Here is a 20,173-nt window from a genome sequence, read left to right on the forward strand (position 1 = left end):
TTGGGGTGGTGGGATGGGCCTAGGCTGTGAGGCCCTGCCATGGTGGCCTGGCCCCATGATGGGCCCAGCTCCCCAGCCCTGAGGCAGCAGTTGGGCTGTGCTGTGCCCCTGGCAGGGCTTGTGATAACACCGCTCTGCCACCTCCTCAGGTACCTGGGAGAAGAGAAACTGTGCACACACACACACACATACACATTTATGAAGACATACATGTGTATGAAGCTTGGTGACCTTTCTACTGCATTACGGGCTCTATGTGCTCTGCTGAGGCCTCCATGCTCTTTTGGAGTCAGTAAACAAGAAATTTCTTTCAGTAATATAGCTAGCTGACTGGTGCTGTGGTGGCTAGTCAGATCAAGTGACATCAGCCAACCCATGTAACAATATTCTAGTCTTTTTCCTGCTGTAAAACCTATATGGCTGTGCTTGCTTGCTGGGGAAACACAAACAGGGCTTTATGGCAGCCAAGAGACCCACCAGAGGCCGTTTTCTTCACTGTAAGGTGAAAGAAAAGTATTAGCATTGATAATGAAAGCTGCTCTCTGTCTGACGGTTATGGTAAAGGGCACAGATAGGAAACCCCTGCATCTCCACTGTGTCGAGTTGCTGGAGGTGTTCCAAGGAAATGGGCAGTTTGACAGCTCGGGACTGGTAGAAGCAAAGGCACTAAGATGCCATTGCCTCTGCTTTCCTGGGGTGCGTCATCACAGCTGAAAAGCAGGACGTTCATGGTCTGTTTTTTTACTCGCCTAGGAGAGACCACTATGGGTAGACGCTACAGTTCTCAGCATTTTTTGCCCTGCTGTGCTTTATGTCTGTAGAGACAAATAAAGACATACACATGCTTACATTCAACAGTTAAAACCTTAGTTTGCAAAACATTTTCTGATTTGTAACTATTATAGAGACTACGTTCATTTAAGTGTTTGAAAATTTCATGTAAATATCAGTAAAATATCACAGTTGGATGAATAATTTTACTCAGGAAGGAAATGAAAGTAAACCTGACTTAGATCACAACATGCAAATGGTATTCCTTTTGATCTGGAATAACACAGGTATCACTTGTCTTTTGTTAGGTTCTATAAGCCCTAGTTGTTTCCTAGTGAAGTGAAAGATCAGCACATGAAATGCATACATCCCCATTCACCTTCACCTTTTTCTGGGAAAGCTCCCATCGATTTTTACTGAAATGGAACATGATGCCAGATCTCCAGGTAAGCAGAAATATATTGCAGAAAACTGACTAAAAATACTTATCCATGTGGCAATAATATATATAAACAAACCATGAAAAAACAGAGAGAATGAGATGACCCTGTATAACTTGAGGGGAAAATTAGTGTCTGATGGCAATAATACAGTGCATTGTGTACCATAATTTAAAAATTAATAAATTAACTTTTAATGCTGTCTTGCATCTGCAAACTTACTGCACAAAGAACGGAGTTGGAGATTTCTGTTGACAATTCCCAAATTGTTATAATGAGTTACTCTGTTGGTTCCTCTAGAGACTTTCCTGAGCTTAGAGAACTGAAGCAAAATTTACTTCTTTATATTACTAGAGTAATAAAAGTGATACAACTTTTAAAGTGTTTGTGAGTGAAGGCTGTTTTTACATCTTTGTATTTTGCAAAAAGTCTAAACATTTTGTCTGTGGCAAGTGTTAAATTACACAGTAGAAGTATTCTATATGTTCAGCTACCTTTTACCTCCACCCGTTTGACCTTTAACTCTCCAGGTATTTCTCTGAAAACAATAAAATGCAGGGGATGGGTGTACACAGTTACTGGGGTTATTATTGTGAAGCCAAACTGAGACCAAAGAAATTCAAGGATTTAACAGAAGTTCTACCTGACAGGGCCTCACAGAGATCAAAGAAGGATGGTTAGCATTTAGAAAATACAGAAGCTTAAGCTAAAGCCCTAGCATGCAAACTGTTGAGATGCACAAAATTTACCTGCCAACATTTGGGATGGAGGCAAAATACAAGCTGATAGGGTTACAGAAAAACTTGTTAACCTCAAAACTCTTCCACTGACAATTGTAAATCTTCAGTAGATTTACATATATTTCTCTTCAAAGTAACAGAGTCTGAAAGGTGGTCTGAAATACTAAAGCTTAGCCAGATGATAAGCTTTTCAGCAGCATTTCCCTTTCTTGTAAGCTGCTTCTCATAGACAAGTGATTGCTTATGCAAGTTGAAGAATCAGATAAGGTGAATGATTAAGCCAGGAGATTTAGTGAAAGGAATAGAAGAGACAAAGTGGTCAGAACACCTTGTGTCCCCGCAGTACTGAATGTGGGAAGGGAGCTTTTCATATGAAGGCTTTCTCTTATAGTTCAAGGAACAGAGATTGATGCATATAACTCTGAATGTTCCTGAACCTTTTAGCCTATAGGCCAAATAGTGTCATTTGCAGATTGCAAAATACAAGCTAATGTTCATGTGGCTGTGCCAGAGATAAGCGGAACATGCTTTTGCCCTGTGTTCTAAACAGAAATATGCTCAAACAACAGATTTAGCACAAATTATGTGGGATAACACTGGAAAATGTGGTCAGGATAGCCTGAAAACAGCCTTTCTGTCATTTTTACATCTTTTGTTGGCTGAAATGTGACAACTTTATTCTATAAACCAAGATTAAACTAATATTTAACTTACCACATCTTTTTATAATTTAAAGCTTCTAAGGATATAGGAGTAATCTAATGGAAGTGGCATTCCCACAGAGCATACCCAGTCATGTTCAAATGTGTCTGCTTTCTCTGTTTTTAACTTTATAAGCAAAAATGACAAATAATGCAGGCCAAAGTTGTCACTTTCTCTCCATATTATTTGTAAAATTATATATATATACCTACTATGACAGATGTTCTAACATCTATAGATATTTGGTTTTATAGTTCTAAATAAGTATAAATAAGTATCTTTAAAACAATTTTCCTCAGTAGAGAAAAACAATAATTGAAAAAATGTATTTTCATAATAAAATATGCATATTTGCTAGTGGAAATTAATATTCTTAAGTAATTAATCTTGACCATCAATTGTTTTGTAACCATCTTGTCACATTTCATTGAGTGACACATTAAACTATAAGGATGAATCACAAAAGGATGTTACTGGAAGAAGTACTCCACCAAGCACGAAAGATGTGAGCTAAAAATTGTGGAGCAAAGAGGTAGCAGTAAGGTTATTAAAAATTTGAAAGTACAAACAATATATTGCAAAGTCGGGTAATGTAAGCACAGAGTACTTAAAATCTCCATCACATAAAATTGAGTTTTAGTGTGAGGGGTGAAAAAAAGTCACAGGCCATAATGGAAATGTGTTTAGGTGGTGCGTGTAATGGAGCAAATTTTACAGCTGACTTGCTGTCCAATTCCCTTCATATTGTGCCTCATAAAGAGAATCCATTTAATCTGTTTGCACTGCATGTTATCTATTTGCTTTTTAAAATAAATATGCACCTGTGTCTCACAGTTGCCTAGACTGTCACAGGAGTAATTTTTTCAGTGTATTTGACTGCTGCAGATAAATAGTTAAATAGCTGAATGTTTGCACAGACATTAGTGTCCTTTAATTGTTACTGAGTACTGGGGGTGGGCGGTGTCACTTGCAGTAGTTACTGTACAAGAATAAATTTCTGTGCGAAATCTATGAGCTTAAAAAGTAAGTTGCTAAAATCAGAAATTCAGTGTGGTGCATGCCCCAGTTCTGGTCGTTTTGCTGAAGTGTTCTTAAAGAGTACTAATTGTCCTTGGAAAACTGTCTTTCAACAGTGATTTAGAAGCAAATATATGTGGATGCTTGCAAAAGAACTAAGCCGGGTATAGATTTGGTATGCGCAATATATTTCTCATCTCATTCCTGTTGTACTTGATTTCATATTGAAAGCTTGCATTTGTGTCTACCTGAACAAAGTTAGTCATGTGTAATCCAAACCTTTGCAGAACAACAGTGAAGCAATTTCAATAACAGAACTACGCATGCAAACAGCAGTTTCTTTGACTATGAGTTAAATTTAAGGCAATGTCTCAACACTCTCCCTAAAATATTAACGAAAATAATGAATAAATAATGTACAGCACTGAAAATTAATTTCAACTTGTCAAGAGATAAAAAGCAAGCTAAGAAATTTGTTTGGAAACATGTCTCTATTTTACAAATGCAAATTTTGAACCCATATTTTGAACATTCAATTGTTGAAAGACTAGAGTAATACAAAATTTTAAGGAAAAATACAGAGATACCCACTCTCAGTCTTGTAACAATAAACTGTGGTGTTTTTCAATTAACTGTGAATTTTACATAAACTACTTTTCTGTGTGTATTGAGCAGTCATTAAATTTATTGGAAAAATTAATGGATTTGATGAACAGTTTTCTTTCAAACATTGCAGTCAACAGTGCCTTACTTACGAAAAGATATTACAAGCAACATAGCAAATGTCAAAAGCAAATCTTGCATTCATCACTAGTTGAAGTAAAGATGGTTTTAAAAACATTTTCTTATATTACCTTACCATTTATTCTATAATGCAGTAGTTCACAACTTTCAAATTTTCTGTCTGTATTAATACCAAAAGCTTTATTGGAGTCATATGTTCATAGGATGAATTTGTTCAGTTTGCTAATCTGACAGCAAAACAATCTTTTTTCTTTTTTTTTTTTTTTTTAATAATTTATTTATTTTTCAGTGGGGTAGTTTTCTGTCAGATCAGTTGGTTGAACTGAGAGCCGGCCACACAGTCATTAATGCAAAGGAACGGGCCAGAGCACACAAGTGGAGGCAGAAATGAGGAGCAAAGATGCCCCTTCTGGTGGCCATTATATTGGATTACACATAGCCTGAAACTGCACACAGTGGCAGCCAGAACTGCAAGAAAAAAGATTACTTCTTTCATACCTAACATCACAGACTTGATTTATTCAGCAGTCCTTAGAGCATACATGTTAGTCTGCTGATTCTAATCAGTGAAAGACAAATTTGTTTTTCTACGTTGTATTCACTAGATTTATAGTGAATAAACTGTACTGAACTGAAGAACCAGTCTGCTTTTCACTTTGCAGATATGTAACAGATTAATACAGTCAGGAAAGACATTTCTTTGATTAGCAGCTGATCATCCATTCGGATGGTGGTTTACAGAAGAAACGCTATCAGGTAGGATTACAAAAAAGCCTGCAGTTACTGGAAGTTTTCTCCTAAATTCTATTAGCAGATGACTGATATTTTGTGAAGCTGGCAGAGAATTTTTTCCCCATCAACCCATCTGATGCATGACTGTGGCTAGGTCTATATTTCCAGTATTTTAATAAGCCTCACTAAATTCACAATCTAAATTGTGTAATGTGGAAATTAATTACATGGGTTAGTTAGTACTGTGTATGTTAAAGGATAAATCAAATAATTTGTATAGCAAACCTTTTGACTACCTGCATGTCAGACATCAAAAGTGAGGAAATCTAACAATTTTGCAAGCTGGGGCAAAACCACAGTGTCCAAGCAGGAAAAATGTGCTGTGGTTTGCATGGGTAGGTAATCAGTTTTTGAGAAAAGGACAGTAAAAGGATGGAGAAGATATTCTGCAATCAAAAAGCTTATACCTGTAAGTACAAGATAACAGTAGGATAACACATTAGGTTCTTCACTGATACTGTATGTTGTTGAAATGTACTACAGAGGATTCCTAAGCATGGTTTTGAATAACTACTGAGTTTCTAAGCTTTTTAAATGAATATAGCAGATATGAAAAACATTTCTCACTTCACAGAATTGTGGAGGTTTCATAAGTTTTATCTATATTTGCAGTAAATATATTATTATACATTCAGAAAGCATCTTTCACTGGTGCATTCATGGTAACCACATTTTACAGCCACTCTAACTTGTCAGAATGAACTTCTATCAAGTATTAAATACTGTTAGGAGTAAACTCTGGGCTTAAATATCTGATGACCTTTACATACACCATTCATTATACCATCTTCTGGTACAAAATGTGCAAAGCAGTGTTGAAGAGACCTTATGGTCAATCTGCAGCTAAGGAAGGAATGCATGTAATAGCCTTTAAGAACACCTCACCATATCCTCCTGATAAAGAAAGAGCTTAATATTTTATTCAGAATATATATTTTTAAACATGATTTATTTAACCCTCCTTCATATTTAGGACCCCAACTGGTAGGTTATATTTAACCAGAATTTACAGCATAAGTGCTTTTGCACGCTATCCTTTAATTCAGAGCATACACACCTGTATAAGTGGAACTCAGTAGTGTGGAAATGAGATAAAGAGCTCTAAGCCACTTTTGGACCATAAGCTGTTCCTTTCTTATGTTGTTTCTGGCAAAATGTAGGCAGCATCAGTCTGAGTACTTCAGAACACTGAAGCATCAGTCTGAATACTTCATACCTTGCTTTATGGGTGGAGCTCTCATTTGCACACTGTATTCCTTCAGCCTTCATTCCTGCAGCATGGAATCTATCCCTAGACTTTAGAGAGCTGTGTTTCAGGTCAGCACAGCCATCCCATAGCAATCCTTTTATGATCAGACCCCAGGTCAGGCGGGGCTTTGAGGTGTTTATGCCTAGATTTTGCTTTGTAGTTACCCCTGAGCTTTCTTTAGAAGAGCCTCTTTTAACTACGATTGGAAGAATAGCTGATTCTTTCAGTAGGAAGTGACAGACAGATAGAACAGAAATAAATGTGAAGTGCATCTTTGACAGGTTTTTGCTTCCAGGATTGGCTTTAGCCAGTTCAACAACTTTTTGAGATTCACCAAATGCTGTACAACACCCTCTGCTGCCCTACAAGTACCCATGGCCTACTAAGGCCTGTTTGTTCTGACACTATGTCTGTATTGACAAGTAGTGATGCATAGTAAGAACAGATGTGGAAATTTCTTTCAGACCGATTCATGAAGAGGATTTATAATCCATGCTATACATGTTTTGGAGATTTTATTTTCAGACTAGCTCTAGTCTGGCCCCTCTTCTGCTTTACATCTCCTGCTTTAGTTTCATCTAGAGGGATCCATTTTGTGTGGTCTGAGACAACTCTGATACAAACCAAAGCATGTAAACTGAGGAGGTTTAGGAGATTTGCACTGAAAGTACGTTCCTGATCCAAACAGAAATGCTAATGCAGGATCACTGTCAGTTTTTGCATGAGTTAACAGGTTCTCACCGCCTTGATATAGCTCATTTATTTGCCTACTGCACCTGTGCTTTGAAATGTTCTCCCCCTTGAGAAAGAAGAAAGTTAGTCCTCAGGGAAGAGAAATCTCTCCCTCTCACTAGAGGGTTCTGCTGCACAAAATCTTCTTGAAGAGAGCTGAATACGTACCTGAGAATAAAAAAAATCAGACAGTGCATTTCACAGGGAATTTCTTCCACAGCCAATCACTTGACCTTTGTAATTCTTTTTGTATCATGAACTTAATGGGACTTAGAGGTGGTGAGAAAACTCCTTTCTGTCACTAGGTATATTAAAAAGTATGTAAAATAGGCAAAAATAACTTTGAAGAACATTCCCCTAGCAATTCAGGGGGAATAAACCAAAAAAATCTCATGGGGTCAGGATTTCAGGTTAGCAACCAGAATAAGCAAAAGCGGATGAATAGCATTTTAGAAATGTCTAGGTATAACCTGTTTATTGTTGAAATAAACAAAGTGTGGGGAAAACTCAAGCAAAATAAAAACATTTAATTTACTGTTATAACCATGTCTGTAAAATATTATTTTTGGATTAAAGAGTAATTGCCATTTCAATATATTTTGAAGTCTTTATAATGTATCACAAGATTGTAAATATAACAGAAGTGGCAATTTTTCTTAGCGTGAACAAGGAAAGTTTCATTCAGTGAAAAATCTGCCATAAAGAAAAAAGCATTAAGCCAGTCTGGAGAGAAGCTCATTATATTGCCTTATACTTTTTGTTCTGGGCACCTGAGCAGGGAACAATGCACCACTTTTCAGTAGAACAAAAGATTCCTTCATTGCCCAAACTCTGGGAAAGATGACAGCTGCAAAATCAGAGCCTCGGAGGACAGGTAGCTTGCATGAGTCTTAATAGGAAATGGACTATTCATGCAGACTTTAATGTCTAGCCCTATCTACTTCAAACTGAAGTAAGATTACCCTCCTTTCAAAACACGTGCATGTTTAATAGTAATCCTAGATGATTATGGTTGTGAGAGATCAGATGTGAGTGTAATGAAAACAAGGTGTAATACATTGGGGTATATTAGAAAACTTTTCAAATTTTAATATGCTAAAAATATAAATTATATTTCTTTGTATGTGAATTTGCACTCTTTCATCTCCAACTACCTCAAGCAAATTACTTTCTGTTAAACAGCAGACATTAACAGCACATTAGCACATTTGAATGACTTAGTTCGAGGTATTATGTAATTAAAAAAATGTTAAATGTTAATTGAATTAAGGTTATGTTATGTTAACTCTCATGTTAAATGGAAGCCCAGTATTCTGGGGGGACAGAAATATATTATTAGTTCATAAATCTATTTTGAGCTTCCCGCCAGTTGTAGTAGAAGGTGACATAAAGTGATTGTGAATGACCACTACGCACTACATAACAGTAACTGCACTAAATTGAAGTAATAAGAGAATTCAAGGGAGGGCTCCTGATTTTTACCTCTGCCATCCACCACAGATCTAGGAAAGTTTGCCATTGTTTTGCTCTCCATGTCTATGAATCAGCCAAACTTTATGGTAGCCATAATACTTGTGTTAAAAATGCTGAGGGCTATTCCTACTCAGTTGTCTTATTATTATTTTTTTTCCCCAGGAGTTTTCACCTGTAATTTGAAACTGAAGTTTAAAGCTGTAGTGAGTTTTTCAGAAAAATATTCATCATGAAACATTAATTGATTATGACAAAGATTCTGTAAATTGTTAACAATTTCTGTTCAGTTTTATGCTAGATTTAAATGTGACTGGCATGTCTCCTCATTAAAAGTTTTTTTTTGTTTGTTTTTGTTTCACTGGCTAACCCAAAAGGTTTAGAAATAGAATTCACAAGTTTATATTCCTTTTTTTTTTTTTTTTTCCATGTTTCCTGATATGTATATATAGGAATTCTATAACAGACATATAGTATTGACATTATCCACACTAAGCATTTATAAAACCAAACAAGTTGAGATGAACTGTAATACTTAACTTTTCGTTTCCTGCCTGTTGATGTGGACACATTTTTATGCACTGTTTCTTTTTAAACTGTTTTTCTTGCATACAGAGTTGTTTTCATGAGTATAAAATAGGTCCAATTCAAACATCTAAACCCATGTTAATCACACCTAGTCTCATTGTGCTATAAAATCTGATGGAACTATGATGATGATATTTACTGCAAAACTGTGTGATTCTCTTACAGTTTACCTCAGCAGTCTTTTATGCTGCATCATTTCTTCAAATTTACAATACTCTTATGTTGTAAATTCCTCCGAATAGAGACCGTCGTAAATTCTTTTCCTTTTTTTCTGGTGAGAGATCTAGTACATATGTGAATGCAAAGAATGCAAAGAATGATTGTAATAAGCATAAAATGTTCTGTTGCATGCTATGCAAAGGATCCTAAGTAATAAATAACATTTGTTGAATTATGAATGTTTCAATAGAGCAGTGATTTTAATACACATTAATTCTGAATATTTGTATTTGATGTGTGTTTGTTTACCTTTCAGCACAAATGCTGTTTGTTTCTGCTGCCTGTGTGAGATGTTTTTGAATAACAATATGTATAATATCAGCTTCTGTCTGGATGGTGTTTTTTTCAAAAGTCCAAACATTATCACCGAGAAATGATCAAAAGAGCCACAGAAACAACGGCAGACAGTCAATAAGAGACCACCTGTTCTTGGAGATGCCGCCCATGAGTTACAAAGGAGTGAGTGCTCCTGAGTGACCAATGGGTCTATAAAAACACAAAAGGAAAAGATCTGTTTGGGGCAGGATGTGAAGATCATGGATGGCTGCTGAACCCCCCTGCCAACTTCCGAACTGCTGCAGGACATTGCAATGGGGCTTCCACACTGGTGCCAGGAGGTTGCAACAAATGGATCATCTCAGGCTGTATGCTTCAGCATGTAGATAGCAGGAACAGGTTAATACATCTCAGTATTAGGACCGGGATATTTGTTCACATTTCTTTACAGATTGTACTTGTCTGTGCTGCCTGAAAGCAATAGGGCCTTCCGGAAATGAATAGGTTAGCTACATACCAAATTGGAGAGAGAATAAATAAAATTACATCTTCAAATCACAGAGCTCAAACCAGAGAATAACACAATTTAGAGATCTATTTAGAGTATCTTTTGTTCTGGCTTTTTGGACTTGGCATTTAAAAACCTTCATAAGAACAGGTAACTCATACCTAGTATTTCAGACATTGAGATTGGTATACATATAGATTCAGATCCAGGGAACATCTAGTCATAGTCATTATTTTTCAGCTTTTCTGAAAGAGGTGGAAAAACAGAGACGTGGAAAGTGAGATTGAAGAGCAAATACGTTTAGAGCAATACAGCGAAAGGACAATCCCTCCTTAGCCTACCTCAATTTTCCCTTAATGCAAGACCATGGAATAACGATGGCCTTCACATTTGTAGGTTGGAGATCTGTTTGTTGAAGCTTTCTATCTGACATTTTTGAACCTACTTTTGAGAGAATGGCCCTTGATACCCATCAGTTTTTTCCAGCTTTTCCATGGAAGAGAGTCTGTACCTCTTTGAGTACATTTTTATTTGTGCTTTGAGCTTGCAACTAAAGCTTACTGTCAGCTCCAAGACTGCTGTTACTAAGGCACAGAAATGGCCTGGCTGCAGTCTCACTGCAATGCCCACGGCCCAGTGCCCATACCTCTGCCCATGGCCACCAGCGGGACTGGGCAGCCCCTGGGCTGCAGCAGCCAAACCTCTCTGGAGAGGATGAGCACTCAGGGCCCTGCCAGATAGAGAGGATATACGTTACATGCTACCACATCTTTGTATTGGCTGTGAAAGAGGCACCTCAAAATACTTCAGGCCGTTTAATGATTCATTTTTGAGACTGCTTTTTAGAGTTTCTGCTTGCTCACTGTTTTGTCACATATGGGCTAAACTGGTAATTTTGTAATACTTGAAGATAAAGCTTGTTATTAAATGTAAGCCCATAATGCCTTGTTCTTATTATGACTTTTCCAGCATTATTTTTATACTTCTTCTGGCAGGCACCTGCCAAAAGTAAAATGAGGAATGGCAATCTCAATTTCAAGGAATTTGTAGTCTTAATTAAGATTTACTCAGTTTGAGACAGTTAGAAAGAGTGCTAATGAATGAACAGAAGGAAAAGTATGATGGTAGGAAACAGCTTGGAGTAAATTTGTTTTTGGTGGGGAGTAAATAAAGTTGTAATGAGGTAAAATAAATGGAAACAATTGAATATGCAGTGGAGGGAAATAGTCATAGTAGAATAAGAGAAGATGAAAAGGTGTGGAGTGAAGCTGAAAAGAAGACTTGGAGATGCCAAATAGTCAGTCAATGCAGGGAGTAAAAGTTCACTCCAAACTTCAGAGCATCCTCTGAGTATCATGCAGCCCCAGTTATGCTGTTTCTGGTCCTGCTGTTACTCTTTTAAACAACCTGAGTCTCAATGGGCTGATGTGATTTCTTATTTTTACTGTGCTGTTTCCTCAGTTATGAGTGACAGAGGGGTTTTATCTGCAGACACTTCTGCTTAAAAGGGATGGGGTGTTGACAGGCTGCTCTTTGTGCGGTCCTCTGCTCTGGCATTCAGTTGGCTATTTGATCTGGCAGGGCACGATGTCTGCTTTCTAGGCTTTCAGGGAGGGTGGGGTGTTCCCAGTACTGGTAGATCTGGACCTTAAGGGAGGTTACTACTAAAGTCTGCCTTTTATTGGTAGGCCTGTAGGAAGGATGGGGGAATGGCCAGATGGCTTGCCATGGTCATTTGTTTAATACCTTTAAAAAGTTCTTGAAAGTTGTGTCTATCGTTTTTGTTCCATACATTTATCAAAACATATTATATAACAATGGGGGAAGGAGTTAAAGCTAACAGAAATACCATAAGACTTTTTTTTTTTCTTATAAATGTGTTCCCACAGGAACTTTCCTCTGCAGTACAGTGGTTCTTCAGAGTTTAGCATTTCTTTGTTAATTCACAAGTTGTCTCATTAGAAGTTGTAAATCTTGTCCTGAGAATAAAATTATCAGTCTTCTGCCTGTAGACCCATGCAAGAAAAACAGTTGTGGTCTAGTGAGAGAAAGAAAAATGTAGTTCCATGAAAGTTCATGTTTTATAAAACAGTAACTGGTAATGGTAACTTTTTTTTTTTTTTTTGATGTGTGAAACCAGTACCCTCTTTAGGAAAAATAATTACTTAAGAAATATCTATGAAGAAAGTGTAATATTTGATGGAAGAAGGAGTGAAAAAAATAAGTCCCTTTTAGCTAGTTTCAGCAATTTCCTAATTCTGCTATTTATTAATACAGCTTTAACTCTTATACCACTGCTTACCATGCCCCTTTCATGTGCAGGGACAAAAAGGACAAGAAACTTGTCAGTACTTAGCAACATAAATATATCTCTTGGCAAGGTGTTAAAAGGCTTAGAAAATTTCTGCACCTACAACTCCTTTTAGTAGTAAGTGAATAGCATGAAAAGACATCTTCTTAGTTGCCTACTTGGTAAATGGTGTAGGTGGTGGACTTTTCATGACAAAAATCAAAGACCATTTGTGGTCTCTGTCTGCATTTAATGTGGTAATAAGCTTTTGGCAGAAGGATGGTTAATATGGAAGGCCAAAGCATCCATCTTCTAGATAAAAAGTGTTTATTTATCCATGCTCTGTGTGCTCTAAGATATTGGGTCAATATTTTATGTGAATCAATTATTACAAATTTTAAGTCAAAATGGTTATCAGATGGTGTTAAATCTCTATCATTAAAAACAAACCAAACCAACCAACCAACCAACCAAAAAAAAAAAAAAAAACCAAAACAAACAAACAAACAAAAACCAACAAACAAGCAAAATGAAAACCACCTCAGAATTAGTCTGCTTCCAATATTTTGTATCGATATAGCCTGTTTTACCAAGGATCCCCAAAGTCTTACCAAAACAGAGGCCTTGAAATGGTCCTGTTCAATATCAGCATTTCTCTGAAACATCTGTCCTTCAGACTACACTCCTAAATCATTAGGGTTGTTTGCATATGAATTTGGACACATTCATCCTCTAAATTGCTGGAAATTTCTGGACTGGGTTTAATGGCTCAGAAAGGGATTGCCCAGGGAGAAGTCATGACTCCTGTTAAGTCAATATAGGCTCTTTCCATGCAGCTCACTGCTATCAAAATGTAATATTGTAGGACTCTAAATCTGATAATGAGACAGGCTTTAAGTGGGGTACTTTCTTTTCACTCATTTTCGCTTGCTTTTTTCTTTGTAAAATGTACTATGCGTATTATAGAAAATCTAGTATTCCTGGGAAATTATTATTTACTCTGGAGACTGCTGTTTGCCTTGAGAATACAAGGGAAGGCTTCCTGTGAGTCAGTAGTAACCAGTCCGTTATCACCATCATGAATGACTTTATTGTTACCTCTCTCAGGTGGTTACCTCTCTAAGACTATCTTTTTTAGTCTTAGATTCTTATACATTTCCGTAACATGTAATTATGTTATGGTGAAAAGAATGAGGAGCACTGGTACTGCATTATGTCTGATTTCACACTTAGGTATGTGGGCATCATCACATAGAGCTTTTCTGTTGAAGCTCATACAATCAGGAACATAAGGATTACACAGAGTATATCATGTATATTGTACTACTTCCCGACGGTCTAAAAGATCCCAGAAGACAATAGCAGTGCCTCTCTCCAAAATGACTGCTGACTTTCTTTTGTCAAACCTATGAAGATAAATCACATAAGCTTCTTAAAGTTAGAATAATAATCTTTGCTGATTAAAACAGCTGATGAAAGCTTTAGAAGTTGGCTTTTTGCCAGATGCTGATTTCCTGTCATGCCAGATAATTTTGTTTGGCCAATTACTGGCAAAGTGTCCTTCTCAGAACCTTGCTTTTGTTGATTCTTTGAAATAACAAGTTTCAGCACTTCAGACTTAATGAACCTATTAGGTATGCTCAGTCCCTCTTTAGCTGTTTATAATTCCCTGCAATGTTAAATTTACTGTGCTAAAATGAACAAAATGCCAATTTATTGCAACCTTCTGAAGATAAAATAATTCTCTCCAAGATTTAAAGCCAGAACTTTATAGAAATCCTGCATTTCTTACAACAATATTCACTGGCTATGATGCTCAATGGCATTATAAATCTTGCTTTTATTTATACAGCATTATTTTAAGACATATCTTGAAGGGCAAAACCCAGATTAGTATTGATATTAACGTTCTAGAGTTAACACTGGTGAATGGTAAGAAAAAGTATACATATTTTTTCTGCATAGATTTAGTTCTGTGCTTAAGCCCATGGATGTAACTGTGCTATAACAAATCTGGGCATTTTACATCAATTTCACAAAAATAGGGGAAAATGGAGATTAAAAAATGAAATATGAAAAACAACATCTTTAGAGTAGTCTTTGTACTATTTAGCTTGATTTCTGCTTGTTTTACCTTGTGCCCTCATTCTAAGTTGTCAAGTTTTATCTGACAAGAATTTAGTTATAACAGTTATAAGATTTTGAAAGCTTGGAAAAAAAAACCACATGGAAGATTTCTATCTAGCATTTAGGATGTAAAAATGAGTTAATCAAACCTAGAATTCTGTTAAAATAATACCGAAAATAGTTTTTTTTTTTTTAATATATATATTCAGGCTGCTTTTTTTTTTTTGCAAGGAGAGTTTTGTAAATGGTATTGAGCTGTATATAAGGTTTCAGGATGATAGCTTTAGATGATTACTGATAGGTTTCTGAGTTATCATATTAGATGAATGAGGCAATTCACACCTTTCCATTTCTTTTTCATACTATTTGCTTTCACCCCAGTGAATGTGCAGCTGTCTTCACCATGCTCATGTATGCTCATGTTTATTCTGTTTTCTTCTATCCAAGGCAGATTTTGTAGGTGCAGAATTGCAAAATGTTTGCTTTATGGGACTCCTAATATGACTAGTTTTCTGATGCTAGACAAATTTCTTGGCATGTTTTCTATTAGTTTATGTCCAGATTCAACTTTTCTAAAGTAAATTTTTTTTGGTGTGTGTGTGTGCCAGAATTCCCCATTATACTGTACTATATTATATTATATAGTACTATATAGTACTATATAGTAGTACTATAGTACATATAGTATTATATAGTATATATATAGTATATTATATAGTATATATAGTATTATATAGTATATTAATAGTACTATATTATAAAGATATTTATCTGATTGCAGATCTTTTTTTTTTTTCTTTCAGATTTTTCTAAACCTTTAAAATCACATATCCTTTTGGAAGTCATCAAAACTCAATACATTCCCTGTTCAGTGGATTTTCTGTGCTTTGATTTCTCTCTCTGCATATATTTAAAGTTCATGAAATTTTCATTTCTGTTACTTCTGTAATAGCATTTCTTGTTCTTGTACAACTTACTGAAGAATTAGCCAATAATATAATATATTTAAAAGTCATACTTTTTTCCTTATCAAATATACTTGTATGCATATGAACATGGGAACGCAAGAAAATTATAAATGGGGAAAAGAATGATAAGCAGGTTTTATAGTAAATGTCTTTCATAAAGACTTGATCTTATTTGCAGTGATTTCTTGGGGTAGTATTCAGTAAATCAGGGCCAAAAGATTTTACTACTTATATACAGGAATTATTAGGAAGCTCCAAATAAAAACTTGTTCCTTCAATCCGATATGTACTCATCCATTTTCAGGCTTCCCTATCATGACAGTGAAATTAATAAATAAATTACAGATGGATATGTTTCTCTTTTTCTGAACTACTACAAATCAGCAGAGTGAGAAAAAGGTGATATTTTTCTGTTGACAACTCTTAAAATAGAATTTAATGTAGGTATGGCAATACAAGTCATTGAAAGGACCTCTGTTCTTCAATGCTTGTGCTTTGGTTCTAAGATGTAAGAGGCTCATTTTGCAGATTTGAAGCTAGAGTTAAATTAATTTCACTTCAGAAAGAGGGAAATCGGTAGTCAATATAACATACCCTGTCATATAGTGCAGTACTCCTAATAGCATGACTGCCTTTTAGCACATTTCCAAAGCCAGATCTGCTTCTTATTTTCCTTCAGAAACACAGCTTGAATTTTTAAAACAGACCAACCTTCCAGGTTATTGTCCTAGTTTCAGTTAGGACAGAGTTAATTTTCCCTCATAGTAGCTGGTAGGGTGCTATGTTTTGGATTAGGATGAGAAGAGCGCTGATAACATGCTGATGTTTTAATTGTTGCAGAGCAGTGTTTACACCAGGCCAAGGACTTTTCGGCTTCTCGCTCTGTCCTGCCAGCGAGCAGGCTGGGGGTGCAGCAGGAGCTGGGAGGGGACAGACCCAGGACAGCTGACCCAAACTGGCCAAAGCGGTATTCCATACCATCTGACGTCATGCTAAACAATATATAGGGGTGGCTGGCCGGGGTGGGGGGCCGGCTGCTCGGGGATAGGCTGGGCATCGGTCAGCGGGTGGTGAGCAATTGCATTGTGCATCACTTGTTTCGTATACATTATTATTAGTAGTACTATTATTATTATTATTATTATTTTCCTGTCTTAATAAACTGTCTTTATCTCAACTCACAGGCTTCACTTTCCTGTTTCTCTCCCCCATCCCAGAGAGGGAGGGGGGAGGGTGAGCCAACAGCTGTGTGGTGTTTAGCTGCCAGCCGGGTTAAACCACAACAGTTATATTTGGAATTCTTCTGAGATGGCAATATTTATTCAATCAATGAGTAAATTTATATTGTTCCTCAATTGTAGCTCAACTTCCTATTAAGCATGCAAGCCAAGGGAAGAGTAGGTCATCTACCCATTCCACATAGATGTAAGTCAACAGCACTTACAGTGTGCATTGAAGACAGGAGAATGCGGTCAGCTGTCATGAAATAAGACACTTAGAATAAAAAAAATGATTTATATGGCCATACAGCTGACATCCAGACAAAACTGGGATGATGTATACTAATGAACTCAACTGGATATTTTTTCTTTAGGAATCTCTGCATGCCCAATTGTCTTCTCGATTTGTTTGTAGTTCAAATGTAAACACAACATTTTTGAAACCTCTTTTTAAACATAAAATTCAAATTTCACCTTTAAGAGAAATCATTTTTTAACTTTTGATAGTTATGATCTAAATAAGATTTTCATTGTGTTTATTAAATGTGTTTCAAGAAGCAATAGTTCAGGAGTGTAAAAACATGAGATAATTTTAGAGGTCAGCACTTATGTTTGACTTGGCGTAAAACTGTAAATTTATATCTGCACCTTGAGATACATCTTCAGCTGGAAAATTTCAGGCTGCCGTTGAAATGAATAGTCCTGCTCTTCTCCCTGCTTTAAGCTGTTCATGCCTGTCACCTCCCACTTGCAGTTAAAGGGTGTTTGAAACCTTTTTTTCAGATAAATCAGTGAGATGATGTAAGGTATTGCCTGATTGGTATGTACAGTCACGAGGACAGCAGCAGGAATACACATCCATGGGCACTGCAGAAAGCAGCTTCCAACTTCTGGTGAAGGACTGAAAGGAGACTGGCAAAAGCTGAAAAGGAAGTAACAGCAAAAGTTGTAAAATGACTTTGCTTGATAAATACACTAATCTGTTTTAAGTAAATTCTTGTTCAGTAAACTTCAGGTTTCAAATAAGGGATATCCATTATAATAAAGGTGCTTTAATTCTCGGACATGTAGAGTCAGCTTAACAGCAACTCTTGAGCTGGAGCACACCAGTTGAAGCAAGAGGTTGGAGGCCAGGTGTTTATTTTTAAATTAGAGCTACTAATTGAGCAAGTCCATGAATGTTTAAATTCACATTCAGTGCTTTGGGCATGAAAGTAGTAGCAGATCTGACATTTAGCTGCAAATTCTAATGGCAGTGCCAGCAATGCTAATTTGAGTCTGAAAAGGTTTAACAGGGCCTTGTTTAATTGATCTGACTGCCCTGAGTTGCCCCTGTTGAAGTTATTTACCATACACTCCACTGCCACTTATTGTAACTTTGTGCCAGCCAGGCCCATCTGTTCTATGGCAAACCCATTAAAATATATCACTTACCAGAAGCAAATCTATCTCACAATAGTCATCTTTCAAATAACTCAGAAAAAGACTACAGGCTGCAATTATTTAACTTTATTGTGTTACCAACTTCAGTATTTTAGCTTTAATGGCCTGCCTGACTACACAAACGGTGTTTTGGCATGACAAGGAAAAAAGCGAATACACTGAGAATTGAAAAAATTATTCCCTCTGGCCACAGCAAATAGTCTGCTTAATTTCTTTTTGTCTGTACTGGCAGTTATGATTAGGCATTTCAGCCTTCTTCAGCACCTGCTCATGTTAACATAGGGATTCAGCATGTTCTTCCTTATCAAATGAATTGTTAACACCTAAAGGAAGGCAATGGCTCACATATTTAGTCATGTTGATGCTGTTAATAACAAGCAGTGAGGTTCAACCCAGACAAGGAAAGCAAACAGACACAAACTTTGTAAAATTTACCATATGTGGTATAGAAGGTATTGGGCAGATGAGCCTTAGCTGATAAAATGCATATCTGTCACTCATATAGCACAACTTCCGTAAGAAGTGTTGAGCTGTTCATGAGTGAATAATGACTTACCTATATTTGCTGCGGTCCTCTATTGTGAACCATCAATAAATGGATAATACACATAATTTAAAAATTGCATTAGATCGGGAATATAACATTATCTATTTCTCAGTCTGCTTTAGTGAAATATTTTGTTTCTAAACTTTATATCATAATAATCATCACTGAATTATAGGAATAATATGATAAGGCAGAAAATAAAACTATGAAGTGAAATCAAGTCCACTAAAGCAGGCAGCTAAGATGACTTAGTATCTGGCGGCATGAGGAATGGGGAGTAGACCTGTACACAGTAATGAAGTAAATAAAAATAAGTTGAATTTATTGCCAGATAAGTTTGAACTGAATTGAAAGACAGAAGTGAAAGAACAGGTTTCTTAGTGACTTAATCTCCACTAAAATGTTAACTGCAAAAACTGAATGCAAAAATTGGAGAAATGTAAATCTGCTCAAGGTGACTGTTAATATAAGTATTTTTAATGTGTATGCGGCATTAAAAGCTGGACTGAATATTTATATTTGAGAAAATTATCAGGGTTTCATAGTAGATTGCCATTTATTTATAGAAATCTTCAAGGATAGATAACCTCTAATTTAAGTATTTTATTCTGCACAAAATATTTATGGATTTAGAGCAGTTACAGCTGTCTGGAATAGATCCACATTGAATAAGATCTATTGTAATGGTGTTAGGTTAAGACAGAAATGACAGGGAAGGTCCTTCATTAATTGTTTTTTATTCCGTATCTGATCTCTCTAGAGACACATTTGAACTTAAAACTTACTATTTTAATACATAAAAAATTAAGACCGCTTACTGTAGAGGAACGCTTTGGAATTGGCTCTGCTCTGTTATAGTAGAAGTTGCTATATGGCTGTATAAGGCTATATTTTTCTGTATCTTGCTTTCTAAGTAAATTTAATGATATATGGCTTGACAGGCACCAGTGAACCTATTGTGTTGTCAATTTAATAAATCAAAAAACCTCTAAAATTCATAGCATAGGTAAACAGCTTTATTTTTTAGACCAGATGGTAAACAACTCCTAAGACAATGTTTAGCTTCAATTTTAGACTTCTTATGAAAGTCTTAGGTGTATGCCTTAAGATGCCAGAGCATGCAGATTTTGCCTGTATTCTCTTTCAGCCTTTGGGCCTGACTTATGGTGTTCATGTGCTTTTCTTCTTGCTATTTACCCTAATCTGATTCTTCAAGTGATAAAGATCTCTTCCTTCCTGGGACAATGAAGTCCTCTAGTCTGGAATTTTACCGATCTGCTGTCAGTCATTGTCCCTACTCTTCTGTAGAGACTTCTGCATTTGTATTGTT

The 20,173-nt window shown here is 36.2% G+C and overlaps 1 long non-coding RNA gene across 2 annotated transcripts; it reads left to right on the top strand.

Annotated features, from left to right (window-relative positions):
• The first annotated feature begins 11 nt into the window (after positions 1-11).
• Positions 12-16,065, top strand: LOC106035114 (uncharacterized). 2 transcript variants are annotated; one of them, XR_001206544.3, is made up of 3 exons: positions 12-149; positions 1,080-1,217; positions 15,469-16,065. It is a non-coding gene; the product is annotated as an uncharacterized lncRNA (long non-coding RNA). The 2 variants fall into 2 exon arrangements; XR_001206545.3 differs by lacking the exon at positions 15,469-16,065 and adding an exon at positions 9,721-12,915.
• The last annotated feature ends 4,108 nt before the right edge of the window (positions 16,066-20,173 follow it).

The sequence above is a fragment of the Anser cygnoides genome, chromosome 4 (genome assembly GCF_040182565.1).
Source record: "Anser cygnoides isolate HZ-2024a breed goose chromosome 4, Taihu_goose_T2T_genome, whole genome shotgun sequence".
In the NCBI taxonomy this organism is placed as follows: domain Eukaryota; kingdom Metazoa; phylum Chordata; class Aves; order Anseriformes; family Anatidae; genus Anser; species Anser cygnoides.